The sequence below is a fragment of the Myxocyprinus asiaticus genome, chromosome 31, assembly GCF_019703515.2.
Source record: "Myxocyprinus asiaticus isolate MX2 ecotype Aquarium Trade chromosome 31, UBuf_Myxa_2, whole genome shotgun sequence".
NCBI classification, from domain to species: Eukaryota; Metazoa; Chordata; class Actinopteri; order Cypriniformes; family Catostomidae; genus Myxocyprinus; species Myxocyprinus asiaticus.
Genome location: NC_059374.1, coordinates 17,454,012 through 17,469,076, shown reverse-complemented (window position 1 = coordinate 17,469,076; position 15,065 = coordinate 17,454,012). Strand labels below are relative to the sequence as shown.

The window sequence follows — 15,065 nt, the reverse complement described above, 5'->3', positions numbered from 1 at the left end:
AAGGATGTAGCGCATGCGTGGTCACAAAAAAAAAAAAAAAAGAACAAATCACTCTCTAAGACAACTCGTTACTCCTGAGTCATATAAAAGATTTGTTCAAAATAAACAAATTGTTTAACGACCCATCACTAATAGATAACGCTTGTAAGCGCCGCGGCAGGTCACACCAGGACTGTAGAAAATAAAATAAAGGCTGTTGCATATCTGACGTGTAGTGGACGACATGAGCGTTATAAAACTAGAAAAAAAAAAAAAAAACTATCGACGGCATCCAGCTCCAACTCCGGAGGCCGCTCAAATTTCTGCCGTGCCACGAGCTCAACTCGAATATTTTCCATTAAATTCAATCTAAATATTATCACAGGAGATTATTTACTCTAGCGTTGTTCATTCGTGAAGTAGGGAAAAACCTTGGTAACTTTAGTGAACTGCTTCAACGTGCCTTGTGTTTGATACTTGTGCCTCGCCCTAGATTCTAGTCAGGTGTCCGACCGCCTTAAGACAGCAAACATTACTAAATGGCTTCATTAGCAAATATTTTTTTCTCAGATGGCTACCACTTACCTTAGTTGAAAGAGATAAATCAAGGGGAAGAGATTTTCATTGGACAACTTGCCCGCTCAACCGTCTCTCTCTGTCTGAGCGCCAAATGTGATGCCAGTGCGCATGTGCAGCTATTACCTAGTTGTGTATCCTACATTTTACTTGCATTTGGCAGTTTTTTGCATCAATGTATAATCATTGTAAATATTACTTTGGTATTTCCATTCAAATTTACGTATTGATCTGAGCCCGAAAAAATACAAGGAAACACCAAGTAACAAACTGAATTATGTCACTTTTTGAAGTAGAAAGACCAACACAGTATTCAGTTGTAGAAAGTACTCCAATAACCTTGACTCTTTTTACAAGTACAAAAAAAATTTTTTTTCAATGTAGACAAAAAACTCCAGACAACATGAGTTGTGGAAAATCAGGTGGGATATTGGAGCTTTTTACAGATTTACACCATGCATGCCATTGAAGAAATGGTAAGTCTATCCCTCACAGCCTTGTTTCCATTCCCATTAAAAATCAAACATGGCACTACTATGAATAAGGTCTGTAGACCAATCCTCTTATTTACACTAAGTGGTGGCAGAAAGCCTGCTGATTTGTTAGATTTGACAGATTAGAGGATTAAACAAAAGTATGACACAAAACCATCATAAATACAAACATATTCTTAGCGATACAATTACTATAATGATATGAGTTAATAACAAACATGTAATCATGTTCGCTATAAATTTATGCTGCAAAGTTGTGAGTTGAAATGATCTCCTCATTCCAGTCAGCTCTGTTGATGATCTTTAAGCCACAGCAGTCAACTAGAGCCCTCGGAATCATTTTTCAACAATGTAATCCAACAAAAGTTTATTTTTTGCACACGGTTTTTGCCACCACTTCCGTGTTTGACATAAGTGGTGACGTTGCCAAAGCATTGGTCTATTGCGTCACGTCTTGCTGGAAAGCAAGTGACTAAAGTGAAGGGTCACAATATAGGCTACATACTTTAGGCTACATGCATTCTTAATGATTTCATTTAGAGTTTTAATGTTGTATTAACTTATTAACACATAAATGCACAGTAAAATATAAAAAAAAACAGAACATGTCCAGAGACATTCAAGTAGCCTCAGTGGTTATGTATTTACCAGCTAATGAATTAATGTGTTTTCTTTTATTGCGAAAGTGGTCTTAAATTTTTCTTTTATTTGCCGTTAAAAAGTCTTAAATTTCATTCCTTCGAACCTGCAGATACCCTGCTATATGAAAACAAAATGTCACATTGGCAAGAAATGAGAATTGCGTGCCCTGGAGCATGCATGCTTCCAGTAATACTAACCATTTGACATTTAGCTGGAACTCGCCATGGCTTCTTAATGACCACTGATAGCTTTTAGAACTGGAATGACATTTATGCTTTCTGTGGGCTCTTTTGTGCAATCATTGCCAGGCTGGCTGCCTGTTTGCCTAGACAAAGATTTTGCATCGTCTGACTCTCTGATTAGCCAGTGGAAACGAGTCTTGTCTTGCAGGCCTGGCTTCATCTTACCAGCATAATGGCAATGGATCAATGAGTCTTATTTGCTGCACTATGTATATACACTATCAGTCTTTTGCTTACAGAGCATGGCTAGTAATAGAGGTTACAAAATACTCAGAATACAATGTTTTACTTTCTAGGTTTAATTTTGTCTTCAGTTTATTTGTGTACTATTTGAAATTGATTTTTTTGCAGCTTTTGGATGGGCAAGCAAGAACCACTCACATTTTCCTCAGTAAATGTAAAAGTCTAGTTACAGTAATAATAGCAATAATTCTGTGTAATTTCTAGAAGCTACACAAAATAATTACTGTACTTATAAATTGCATGTCCAGTTGTGTTACTCAGTACTTCCGTAAGTAATTACACTAACACAAACACTATAATGTCAAGTATGTGCTATATGCACTGTTGTTGAGTTGTTTATTGTTGCTGTTCTAAGTTCAGTTTTAATATCCCTTTTCTTGTCACCAATGAACATTCCCCACCAACCATTGTCCAATGTCATTTCCAGAGGAAGGAGTTTGTTAGTTTGAGAGCCGTTTGTTTGATTTTATATAAACTCAGAACATGTAAACCTCTCAAGAAAGAATTTTGTATTCAGAATTGGAGTGTTTTTCTGCACTTACAGAAATCTAGAACACAGAAATCTAAAAATTCAAACAAAAATGACAATTATGTCATCATTTACTCACCATCATGTTTCAAACCCTTCAAATCTTCTTTTTCATCTTTGCAACACAAAAGGAGATATTGGGATTGCCCTCAATCAATACATCTTGCGTGAAGCCCATCTCATCTATTATTGCACCACTTGTGGTCTCACTCACTCTCACTTTTTCATCAGTTGGAGTGAGGCTGCAAAATGAAGGTATTACATTCCAGGAAGAATTTTCTGCTTAAGAAGACTTGCCTATAGACACACTGCACATATTAGGGTGCTTAAAAGTAGAATATCTGCGAATACCTGTTCATCTGCAATATCTAAATGCATTTGGACAAATGAATTACTAATATTTCACAAAATCAAATTCAGTTGATTTGTAGAAAATAGAAGGTACATGAATATCCAGTAGTTTGAACTTGAAGCATTGCATATATTAGGCTACTGCCTGCAAGCTGTAGACCACAGTCCAAGCAACCCAAGTGCAACTGCTTTTGAGAGGGTGAAGTCAGAGGTGAAGAGGTTTTTTTTTTCATTTGTTTTTATAGTGTTGAATTTGTGCTTATTTTCCAAGTTTGAACTTGTCCTCCCTGAATTTTCCCACTAGCCTTTTGAAAAGTTTGGAAATCTTAGTTCCTGTTTCACATATATAGTGTACACAATTCCAGAGAAAGATGTGGCCACACTGAGGTTTTTCAAATACAATATACACATACTGAGCACTTTATTAGGAACACTATGGGTCCCAGGAGATCAGCAGTTACGGAAATACTCAAACCAGCCCGTCTGGCACCAACAGTCATGCCACAGTCAAAATCACTGAGATCACATTTTTCCCACATTCTGTTGCTTGATGTGAACATTAACGGAAGCTCCTGACGCTGCCACACGATTGGCTGATTAGATAATTGCATGAATAAGTAGGTGTACAGGTGTTCCTAATTAAGTGAGTGTATATGATTATTGTGATTTTCCTTTATGGGTTATCGAAAATCCGTCACACTATGTTGTGCACTCTGCATTTAACTGTACCTCTCCTGAAATGGTTATCAATTTTCTAAGCTTGTAAACAACATTAACATTTCTAAACTGAGTTTGTGTTGCTAACAAAGTTATTGAATATCCATCGATTGGTAACCACACATTATCAAGGTTGACAAGGTCTCTGTCAATATTTTCAGTATTAGCGCATGTTAATTTAGTAGTTGGTTTGCAAAAAATGTATTGACTCTACTTGGAAGGTTACACACAAGCTATGTTAGCATATTAGCTGGAACAGAAAGTATCGGCAAACTCTTGAAGAAGCATAAGAACTTAAGAGTTTAGGAAAGGCACAAGATAAATACTTGTTTTGTAACTAACTACTTCACTACTAAAATACTACTCAATCTTTACAATTTGATTTTCCTTTGTTTGCTCTACAAAGAATGAAACATACCACGCCTGTGCATTGGAAACGGCAGATGGCTGGTATAGAAAACTGAGCCAGTTGTTGAGGATTGAGTCTAGCCAAGATGAGTAGGAATGGTTCTTATTGGATCTGCTTTTATGGTGAAAAGAAAATGTACACAAAAATATTAACCTCAAAATGTGCTACATGTGGTAAATTAACTGATTTTATTCAACTTAAACATAATTTAGCATTACTGACAACTTTTTGATTTCAAGTACTCCACTACAAAATTACTCGATGTCCATTCCTAATAAATATAGGCCTACGTCTTATCTTGTTGGTCCTCTCGCAAAAAAACATAATCTTAAAATCCTCCCTAACAATAAATGTAGGCATTAAATGTTAAGCTATTGTAACTTGAATCAGATGTCTATAAGACGTATGTCAATAAGCATGTCTTGGATGTCAACAAGACATTCAGCAGATGTATTTGAGACATTTACAATGTAGAATGTTTGTAAATCTGATCTTTTTAAGATGTTTAGCATACGCTAATTAGATTGTGATGCGTTCCAAATGAAAAGATCTAAAACAGACATCTCGGAGATGTACGTGTGCTATCTGGGTTGGCAGTGCACAGCATATACTGTACTTGATTTCCAAACATAACCATTGTGAAATGGTGCTACACACTTTTATTGTAGAACCCTAAAAACATGATGTATAAAAGCTCTGCTGTAAATGTAATTTACATGTCATTTATATTTTTGAATGATACAGTGCCAGTCCACGGTTCCCTGCTGTCTTAAAAGACCCATTTTAAAGATTTGTATTAGGTGTCTATATGGGCATCTACAATATCTTTCTGTCACTGTGATGATTGAACTTCCATTATGGAATTATTTTAGGCCATAGGAAGACTCGTATGGACTTTAACTGGTTAAGAGGGAAGTGGCTTTCAATACAGAAAAGCCTTTCCTGAAAATGCCCAGCCTTTACAAGCAATGAGTGTAGCCAGGGTTTACGAGCAGACTGCTGGTGCATAGATACAGGGATCAATAGTTTATCTTTGTAAATAATTCAACAGCTTTTAATGCCGAAATAAAAAGAAACATGTTTCTGGCCAATGCAGTGACATACATTATGGATTAAGGCAGATGCTTTTGGAGTGGGGAAATGCAGTGAATGGACTCAACACAATAGCAGTCTATTACTCGTTTTCATTTATTCCATGCTCTGAGTGCTTTAGACACATCATATACCAAACTTGTTCTCTCTCCATATTGTAATGTATATAGATTTCTTAATTTCCATCAATACATAGGATTTAGATTTTGGCAGACTCTTTGGATTTGTGGTTGATAGTGGTGAAAGTCAAAATCTAGAGAGCAGAGTGTCCACATTTTGGGCATTAATATTAATTAACTGTTATATTATTTTTCCTGGTCAATATATTGGTCTATTAACAGTGGTCGAGTGATATAATTATTTAATGGTCGATGCCGATACAATAACTGGACAGCAGTATGGCCTATGGCCGATATAAGGCTGAATGAACACTTATTTTACACATTAGCTACATCCTAAATGGCATACTTCTGCACTATTCTATGTCATTTTGTAGTGTAGTTCACACTAGGGCAGGGCGATATGGCTACAAAAAATATATATCGATATTGTTCAACCTATGGATGAAATTTGATATACTGTATATCTCAATGATTATGTATTTGCTCTGAAAAGGTTTATTATGATAACATGATACTGAATTATTATTTTAAAGATTAGATTTGTATAATATAAAATTAATATATTTCTGTCCTATTTACTTCCCCTTTCTATGGAGCTTTTATTTTGATACAAGAAAGTGTGCATTTGACAGTTTACAATGTTCCACATCTGGTGAAACGCTGTCGTCTCCTCCTTTTCTTGTGCCGCGTTTATATATTTGTATAATGACTTGTAGCAGTAATGTTTGGAATTGCATGAATGCTTGAACCTGCAGTACTTTCACAATGCATGTGAACTGCTCTTAAAGTGCTAAAAACACAAGCCCATGAGCCCTGCGCGTGTACAGAACAGCACGTCACCCAATTAATATGAAGCTCACACAGAACATGTTTATCTGTCTTTAATCGCAGCCTTTTGCAGTTTAATAATCAAGTATGACCATATCGCCATTTTGATGTTATTTTAAATCATTGTGCAGCCCTGAAGTATCGTGAAATTGAAACATAATGGCCAAAAAATGCACATTAAAATCATCACAATATTTACAATATTGCTATTTGTATTGTCAGCAAAATCATCACGATTATATCGTAAATATTTAAAATATCGCCCAGCCCAAGTTCACACAGAAAAATGCAACAAAAAGAAGAGTACTACAAGTACTTTGATGATGTACTGCTTCATTCGAAATAACAGTGTGAATTGTTGGACACTTAATGCCCTCAGAGGGGCGGGGTTACCTGGCCGCGATACTGGCCTGACAAAACAAGTGTAATTAATGGTAAATGTGGCAACTAGCGAAACTGTGTAGACAGCACCTAAGTTGTGAGTTGAATGCTTTAACATTAAATATGTGTTCTATTTGAGATATAAGTGTTGGACTGAGGTTGGCTAACATGCTAAAGCTAGCGTCAACACATCGGGAGCGTTTGAAACAAAACCTCTGTCAACTGAAATGCGGCGAATGCTTCCATGTAGTAAACATTTTTTAATGTTTTTATTGTTTGAGACGATAGTACATTTAGAAAATTCATACACTAGATGGCCGAGTGCATAGTGTATTTTTTAAGAGCACAGTGTATAACGCACTTAGATGTGAGATATGTAAGTGTTCTAAGAGTGGGGCACTGCGTGGAACCCTTCCCCAAACTCACTGAACCCTCCCAACTCCTCCATTATACAGCTGGCTGTGTTGGTTCAGGGAGTAGAGCGGGCGGGGTATTATGGGGTCAGTGGAAGCACAGCTGGTTTGACCTCCCTTCAACCAGCTGCCGTAACAAAGTCCCCCTGTCAGGCTTCTAGAAAGGTGGCCCCTCTACCCATCTTTTTTTGCCTGTCCCATTTCTTTTCTGCCACTCCACCTCCCCCACGCTGACTCCAATGTATCCCTATAGATCTGTCCCAGCTGTTAGGATCTTTTTCTGTTACTTTCTTTTGGAGTGACCCCACTTCCACTGAATTAACCCTGCTTCCAAAGTCCTCATTCACTTTTATTATATGGAAAATAAGGCCCAGGATATTCTTCAACAGAAAGAAAGTTATACAGGTTTCAAAAGACATGGTGATGAGTAAAGGGCAGATTTTTCATTTTAGGGTGTGGCAGAATTTGGGTTCTGAAGCTTTTTGACCAGATACCTTGAGGGTTGGCCTTGTGTCAGCCTGATACCACCCAGTACCCTTCCCTATTGTTCCAGCCGTGACAAGTTGCACGTGCCTGGCAATTCACAGCAGTTGTGGTGGTGGCAGGGAGTCTATGCTTTGGGCCTTTGTAGTCCTGCCATTGTTACTGACACACGCTTGTGTTTGACAGAAGCACGTGCTGACAAAGGGAGCACAGCATACCTCTGCTAATTATTTGCTGGGACCCACTGAAAGATGAGACGCGCTGGCCATCTGTGATTCCTGCTTTGAATGCCTTCAAACCCTCCAAAAATGTGCCCCATTCAATCCATTGTAAGTGCCTCACTATAACCTCGATTTGTGCTCGATTTTTCTTTTGAAAGAAAATGAGGGATGAGTCGAAATTATTTTTTGTGCTAATTAAAATTATGCCACAAATGCAGTCGCTTAACTTGTATTGATCCCAGAATATTCCTCTACATAGACCCAGAAGAATCTGAGCTGTGTCTTGAATCCCTTCCATCCCATAGGAGAGAAATCACAATTGAGATCTCTTTAACATCTCAAATGTTTCTCCTAGGCACCAATGAGGTTAAAAAAATAGCAATTGAAGATTTTCCTGCTGAAAAAAACTGCTTAAATCATCTGGTTTAAGCTAACAGACCAGTCTGACCAGCCTGGGAGACCAGCTAAGACCAGGTAACCAGCTTAGGCTGGTTTTATCTTACCGTGTGTTCAGACCAGAGGAGGTGAGAGCATCAAAATTCACTCTGGCTGCCCTGCCAACAACGCTATCGAAGATTCGTGGATGCTCTGACGTAGTTGAAATAGGCGGCAATGTTCGTTCAGAATGCTTAGTTTTGTGAACTATATTTAAAGGCGCCGCAAAACATCCAGACATGTCGACCGGTATCTTTTTGCTGACCTATCACAAGTAGCGTATATCCTCGTGAAATCTTTTAAATGTGAAAGTAAGAAATCGATCGATGGCAGAAAGTAATTAAATATAAAAAGACAAACGCTGATGGTATAAATGTGTTACCGATTGATCAGAAAATTAGCATGCAATATATTATATATAATATTATATAAACCATAATATCCACTTCATCAACTCACCTGGCACACCAACAATTTCAGAGATCTTTTTCCACGCATCGTTTTTTAAAAATGTATATCCCTGTAAGCAAACAGGGACAGATCGTATATTACGGGAAAACCCGCCACGGCAATAATTAGTTTCTCCTCCATTTTGTCTTCGGAACTATTGTTTGGTGGGAACCAAAGTTTACGCTGTTGTGTTCTCTAGACTTCGCTAGAGTGGAGCACTTCTATATTCCAATAGGTTGCCGCCGAACCGCGTCAAAGCTCATTACCATAATGTTGCCCGCACTTGAACTTTCCTCTGACGGCCACAACGCCCAAGACGCGCCGGCCACGGACGCGACGCTCCTCGCCGCCGAGAGACGCTGGCTGCCATAGAAAATGAATGACTTCCAGTCGATTTGACGCTCTCGACGCCTCTGGTCTGAATACACCATTAGGCTTTTTTTTCTGCATGGTTTGCTTAAATATCCTGCTTCTTAGATTTCTTCTCCTGATAAGACCTTTAATCTCTCACATCTCAAAAATATTTCAAACCAGATTTGCTAAGAATCCAAAGTCTGCAATCAAAAGTCAGACATTTCAGTACGATCTCAAACATCTATCATCAAACGTTTTCAAGTCCAAATTATCTGAACTATTCTACCCACTTTAATTTTATTTCTCTGTAATGTTACTGTAAGAATTACATTTTCTCAATTTCTCAACAAAACTGATGATAACTCCCTAAAGGCTAATTTTTACTTGCTGGGCGAACAGGCTTCGCTTAGTTCGCCTACAAAGACGTTTCGATTCACCCCATGACCCCAGGCAGCTGTCCCTCTATATTACCATAACAAAGTTGTCCACCTCTGCTCCCTGTGTTGGATGCCACTAGCTGTCAAGGAGCAGCCATTTGGCATGTCCCAGCCCTGTTGTGGGCCATCTGTGGGCCTGTCCTCATTTTCACTCACTATTCCTGACTCACTCTTACCAGTGTGGCAGAAATCTAGAAAGAACATGCTTGAGTCATCGCACCAAGATTGAATACGTCTGCATTGATTGTGCAAGTCTAATAATAATAGTTGGTATTTAAGGAAAGGTTCAATACAAGTTACGTTCTATTGACATCATCTTTTTTATTTGGTTTAGTGCCTCATTTGCTAAAGGAATTATGCAGATCAGGCACCGGCGCAAACACGGCCACAAAATCTGTGCTTAAAGCAGTTTGCGTGGCGCAATTCTGATCTTGCAGGTCGGTTCTAAGGGCTAAATGCAGAGAATACACCTACTTGTTCATGAAGTTATCTAATCAACCAATCATGTGCCATCAGTGCAATGCATAAAATCATTTCAGGAGCTTCAGTTAATGTTCACATCAACCATCAGAATGGGGAAAAAGTTCTTGTCATGCTGACATTTGTCAGTCACTGGTCTTTCTCTTCCTGTCCCACTGTCGCATATTTATTTTCTAGTTTATGCATACAGTGATGAACTGTGCACCCTGAAGTATTTAATTAAAAATATTTTCAAAGAAATGCCATCTTTGTGAGAGTTCAAATAAAAATAAAGTGTTTTTGTTCTTTTTATGAATATTATTATTAGGTTTGTTAATGTCTGAATAGTTAAAAAGGAAATATTCACCATCAAATGCCAGGAATGGAGTTCTGTGCTGAATAAAACAGTTTAAAATAGCCTAAACTGGTTTGCTGGTTTTAGCTGGACACTCAGTCTGGTTTGGTTGTTCTGTTGGTTGGTTTTAGAAGGGTAGGGGGGAGAATGGAGTGTAATAGTGCTCCATTTTATTGCTGCTTGTAGTCTCTTCTTACCATCAGGCATCGGTACTCACCCCATACACCCCTTGTAGGAGTTGTTGCCATGGGAGATAGTTGCCATGCAGCCGAAAGAGGTACATGGCAAATATAGTATATTTGATGATATACTATAAGAGTTTAGAACTATAAAATGTGAATATCGTAGCTCAAAAAATTTAAATCAAAATAAAAAAAAACCTCAAGGAGTCACAAGTCAAGGAGGTCTATAATAAGTTTCCATATCTTTGTGCTGCATTAGGCTATTATCAAATGCAAATATTTTATCTTATGTAAACACCCCCTTAAAAAGCATGCCCGATCAGCTCAGGTGAACCCAAAACCAGCCTAATTACACAGGGCTTTCTTTTGACAGATTAGTCAACTAGTCATTCAGGGAATCCACTGACTAGTCAAGTTTGAAAATACTGTATGTAGTTTTGCACATTCCTAATTTCTACTGGTCTCAGTACTCAGCTCACTGGAGGCTCTAGGCTGCACTATATCAGTTCTTGAGAGTCAGATGGGCAGCTTGATCTGCCTTCAGGCTCTGAAAACAGGCAGGCAAGGCCAGCGTGTTCGCATGAGCCTGGGGCTCCCCTCCATGGTGATGGGACTGAATGCAGGGCAGTAGAGAAAAGTTGCGGCCTGGCCCTCTGTTAGGATTACCAGAAGCTCTGCTGCGGAGATGTGCTCTTGACATGGAAAACAATAACTGGAGGTTTTATTTAGATAATCTAAGAAGATGGCTCCATACACACACCAGCACTAGTACACTCAGCATGGTTTTAGAATGCTAAAGAATTGGGTTGGTTATCACCAACTGTGACACACATTACAATACATGCGTCATAATTCGATACATCAAGAAATCCTTTGCATGGGGAAATGCCACAGCTTATTAAGCAGTATTTATACTGTAGATGGCTATGGTCCTTGCACTGGCTTTTTTTTGCCACATTTGAAGCACATTTGAACAAAAAGTTAACAGACATTTTAAAAGTTTAGTCAGTAATTTTTGGTTTATGTTGCACATGCCAATATTGCAGCGTTTGCAGCATAGTGCTAAAGCAGTATTTTTCAGCCATATTGTAAAAATGTGCTATTTACAATCAGCCATAGTTAGTTTACTCAATTAGCAAAAGTTTCAGATAATAGGGGGGTTACTGAGATAAAATGATTATTATTTGGCTAGTCATTTTATCTCAACATATTGGACATTAATGAGCCAGCCCAGCTACATGTAAATTAAACCAGGCTACTGATATGACTAGATAATATGTATTATATGTTTTGACATGATTTTTAATGGAGTAAAATGAGGGATTTACCATTGTTATGATTTCAGGGTTTACCGGCATTACGTCGTCATGAAATTTGCGGCTAGTTTACTAGATTATTAGATTTTTTTTGTAAGGGAGAAAAGGTTAGTAAGTAAGTCATTTTATCACACTAAAATCATGTTAACATGTATTATGTTACATCTTATGGCTATGCTTTTGTGTTTTTTAAAGTTTCAGGACTGGCTCACTTTCACTTTCATAGTAAGTGCCTTACTGTAACCGCTATTTGTGCTTTTTTTAGTCTCTAATCAAAATCATTTTTTATGGCAATTATAGCTGGGTATTGATACAGAGTTTTTGATTTGATTCCGATTTAAATTTGATTCTATTTGATTTTATATCAATTTCTAAGGGTATGTTTCAGTTATAATGTCTATTTTGCTTACATATGAAAGAAATTTCTCTCAGCTAATGCTGTTAATTTTACAGAGGCCTTTTTAACTAGGTACAGCACAGAAATTTTAATTTTACGAAGTATATTTTATTTGTCATCATTTTGGGTCACATTTTAGCTTTTTAAAAATATTAAAATCCATGTATACCATCAATAAATATTATATGATTTGTTACATGTTTATTGTTTAATGCTAGGGATGTTCATTCTTGAGAACGAGTACGAATACCAATACTTTTTTTAGTACTCGCAATACAGAGTTCGATACCTGTTTTTTTTTTTCTTGAACTCAATATCAGCAATGTATTTCAATTTTATCATTACAATTGTGTTTGAATAAATACATTAATTAAAACTTTAATCAAATGAAAGTATAGTAATACATTTTCAACATGAAATTGTATTATTTTTTTATCAAATAAAATGATTTTATACAGAACCTCACAGCACAATCCTAAATACAACATTGGAGTTATTTTTGTCAAATAAAATGCTGCATAATAGAGCATCACAGTTGTGAGATATTGCTTAAATATAATGCAGTTACTATTGATTTATTATTATTATTATTATTAGTATAACAGTGAATATTACGTAACTATATAGAAGTGATCTATTTCTGTCATACTTTTTCATTTAAATTGAGCTTTTATTTTGGCAGAGCTTTTATTTTGAAGTGTTTCTGTGTTGTTAGACCAAGGAGCTCTGACGTAATGATGGCAGATCCCAATCCGGAAAAGCAGGTCACTACGTGAATCACAGTAATTATTATACCGCGAAAAGCTGCTATATAAATAAATATGTAGTCTGTATAGGACTCGTGCTAAAAGCAAATTAGCGCTCTGCCTGCTGTCATCTGCTACAAACAGAGCATGCGATGCTCATAATAGTGTTTTCCGTGTATGAGTCAAGGATCTCTAAAAGGTATAAGCAGTTTCAAGTCAAGTCAAGTGAGCTTTATTGTCATTCCGCTATATGTAGAGACAAGGGAATGTAATGTCGTGCCTCACAGGACCATGGTGCTACATATATAAACATATATAAACATATTACACATAGACCTATCTAACTTATATACTTCTATGTCAGCACAACTCCGGCTCCATACATTCACAAGCACTCATATTTAAAATGCTGCACGTGCTATTTATCTATTTATATCTCATTAAATCACAACTTTTGCTGTTAAATAATCTCACTAGGACATCATGTGATTTTAATTTGTGTACTGAATGTTTATGTAATGACATTCCTACATCAGATGGTATCGGTTTTTGGTATCGGAACATTTTTACGAGTACGAGTAGAAGTACATGAGTGCGGTATCGGAACCGATTCTGATACCAGTATCGGTGCATCCCTATTTAATGCATAATTTATACTATTTACAAATATTTACAGTACATTCATTTGTATAACATGTGCTACAATTTGTTACTGTCTCTTTAAGAAAACCGGCAGTTCTGTGAAGAGCTTCTGTAAATTAGCACATATTAACTCGAATTGCTTCTTAACCTCATCTGTGCTAAAATTTGTTTTTGTTTTTGATCAACAATTGACTGTAAAGAACAGAAAGGATAATTAATCAGTCTTTGGACACATATAACATGGAACCAGTCAAATCAAACTTTAAGTCTAATCTTTAAGTCTCAACACACAGTGAAAGGATGCTGAACTTCTTCGCCAATGCTTCGTACTACTCAATCACTGTTTAGTTAAATCTGAACATTTACCAGCCAGTGGCTAACACAGACATGTTTAGTCGCATAGTGCGTGTGCGCATATAGTAAAAGATCGATCTTGGGATTTAAAAATCGATATCGATATCGAGATCATTCAAATGAAGATCACCATGCATCAGAAAATCAATATTTATACCCAGTCCTAGTGGTAATCAACAGTATGCCACAAAAGCTTTTAATTTATCTTAAGTTGTATTGAACCTAGAACATTCCTTTTAATCGAACTGTTTTTTTCTATGAGAACACACAAATAAATAAAATCAATCTATTCAATATTATGAGATCACAGATTCATCAATTAATAATTGTATCAGCAAAGCCATACTAAATAAATTATGTAATGAAATTGCAAATTAAATATGCACAACTAAAGAAAGTTCCACACAACATTCACAATGATGATTGGTTAATATGGATATTTCCTGTAGAGGTACACATGAAACTCCACTGAAAAATTAGCTTGTGTTGCATATCATCAAAAGGCGCAGTAAATATACGCAGGCCTTTGTCATTTTGCCTCTCAGTGCAGGTAGAGGGCAATGTGCCACTGAATCATTGTAGCTCTGGGTCGCTCTCTAGTCCCATACAGTCGAACCACATAAATCTGACCCCACTTTTCAAACATTGACCTACTCTGATTTAACAGAGATTTACCAGAACAGGGCAGTTAAATCTTGTTTATTAATTTGACTTAAACCTGAAACTTACCTCAAATAAACCCAACAAATGATTACTGTATGTATGAGTGAATGTTTTTAGGTCCTAAGGCATTCATAATTTCATATCAGAGAGTAGGCTTTATTCGACCTGTACATCTAGTAAGAGCATAGCACTGCCCTTACAAAAACTTACCAAAAATACCATGAAACTACCATGGCTTAAACATGGTACAATGGTATTAGTGTTTTTTTTTTTTTTTGGACATGTACAATGGTGGTAGCATATTCTTGGAAGTACCTCGGAGTACCATGTAAACACCATGTTACCTGAATTTCAGTACTACGGTATAGGCCTAAATACAGTTAATATGACATTAGTACCTGATAGCATCACTCTACCATAGTACCACCACAGTACACCTTTGTAAGGGTAGCAACGTAGCAACGACCTTAAAAGGTCATGGGTTTGATTCCCAGGGAATGCATTGACTGGTAAAAATGTGTTCCCCAAATGTTGCTTGAGGTAAAAGTGTATG

The 15,065-nt window shown here is 37.0% G+C and overlaps 1 protein-coding gene across 1 annotated transcript in view; it reads left to right on the top strand.

The window, feature by feature from the left end:
• Positions 1 to 15,065, top strand: part of LOC127422453 (numb-like protein) — a 91,098-nt gene that overhangs the window by 18,936 nt on the left and 57,097 nt on the right. The gene's annotated exons all lie outside the window — the stretch shown is intronic.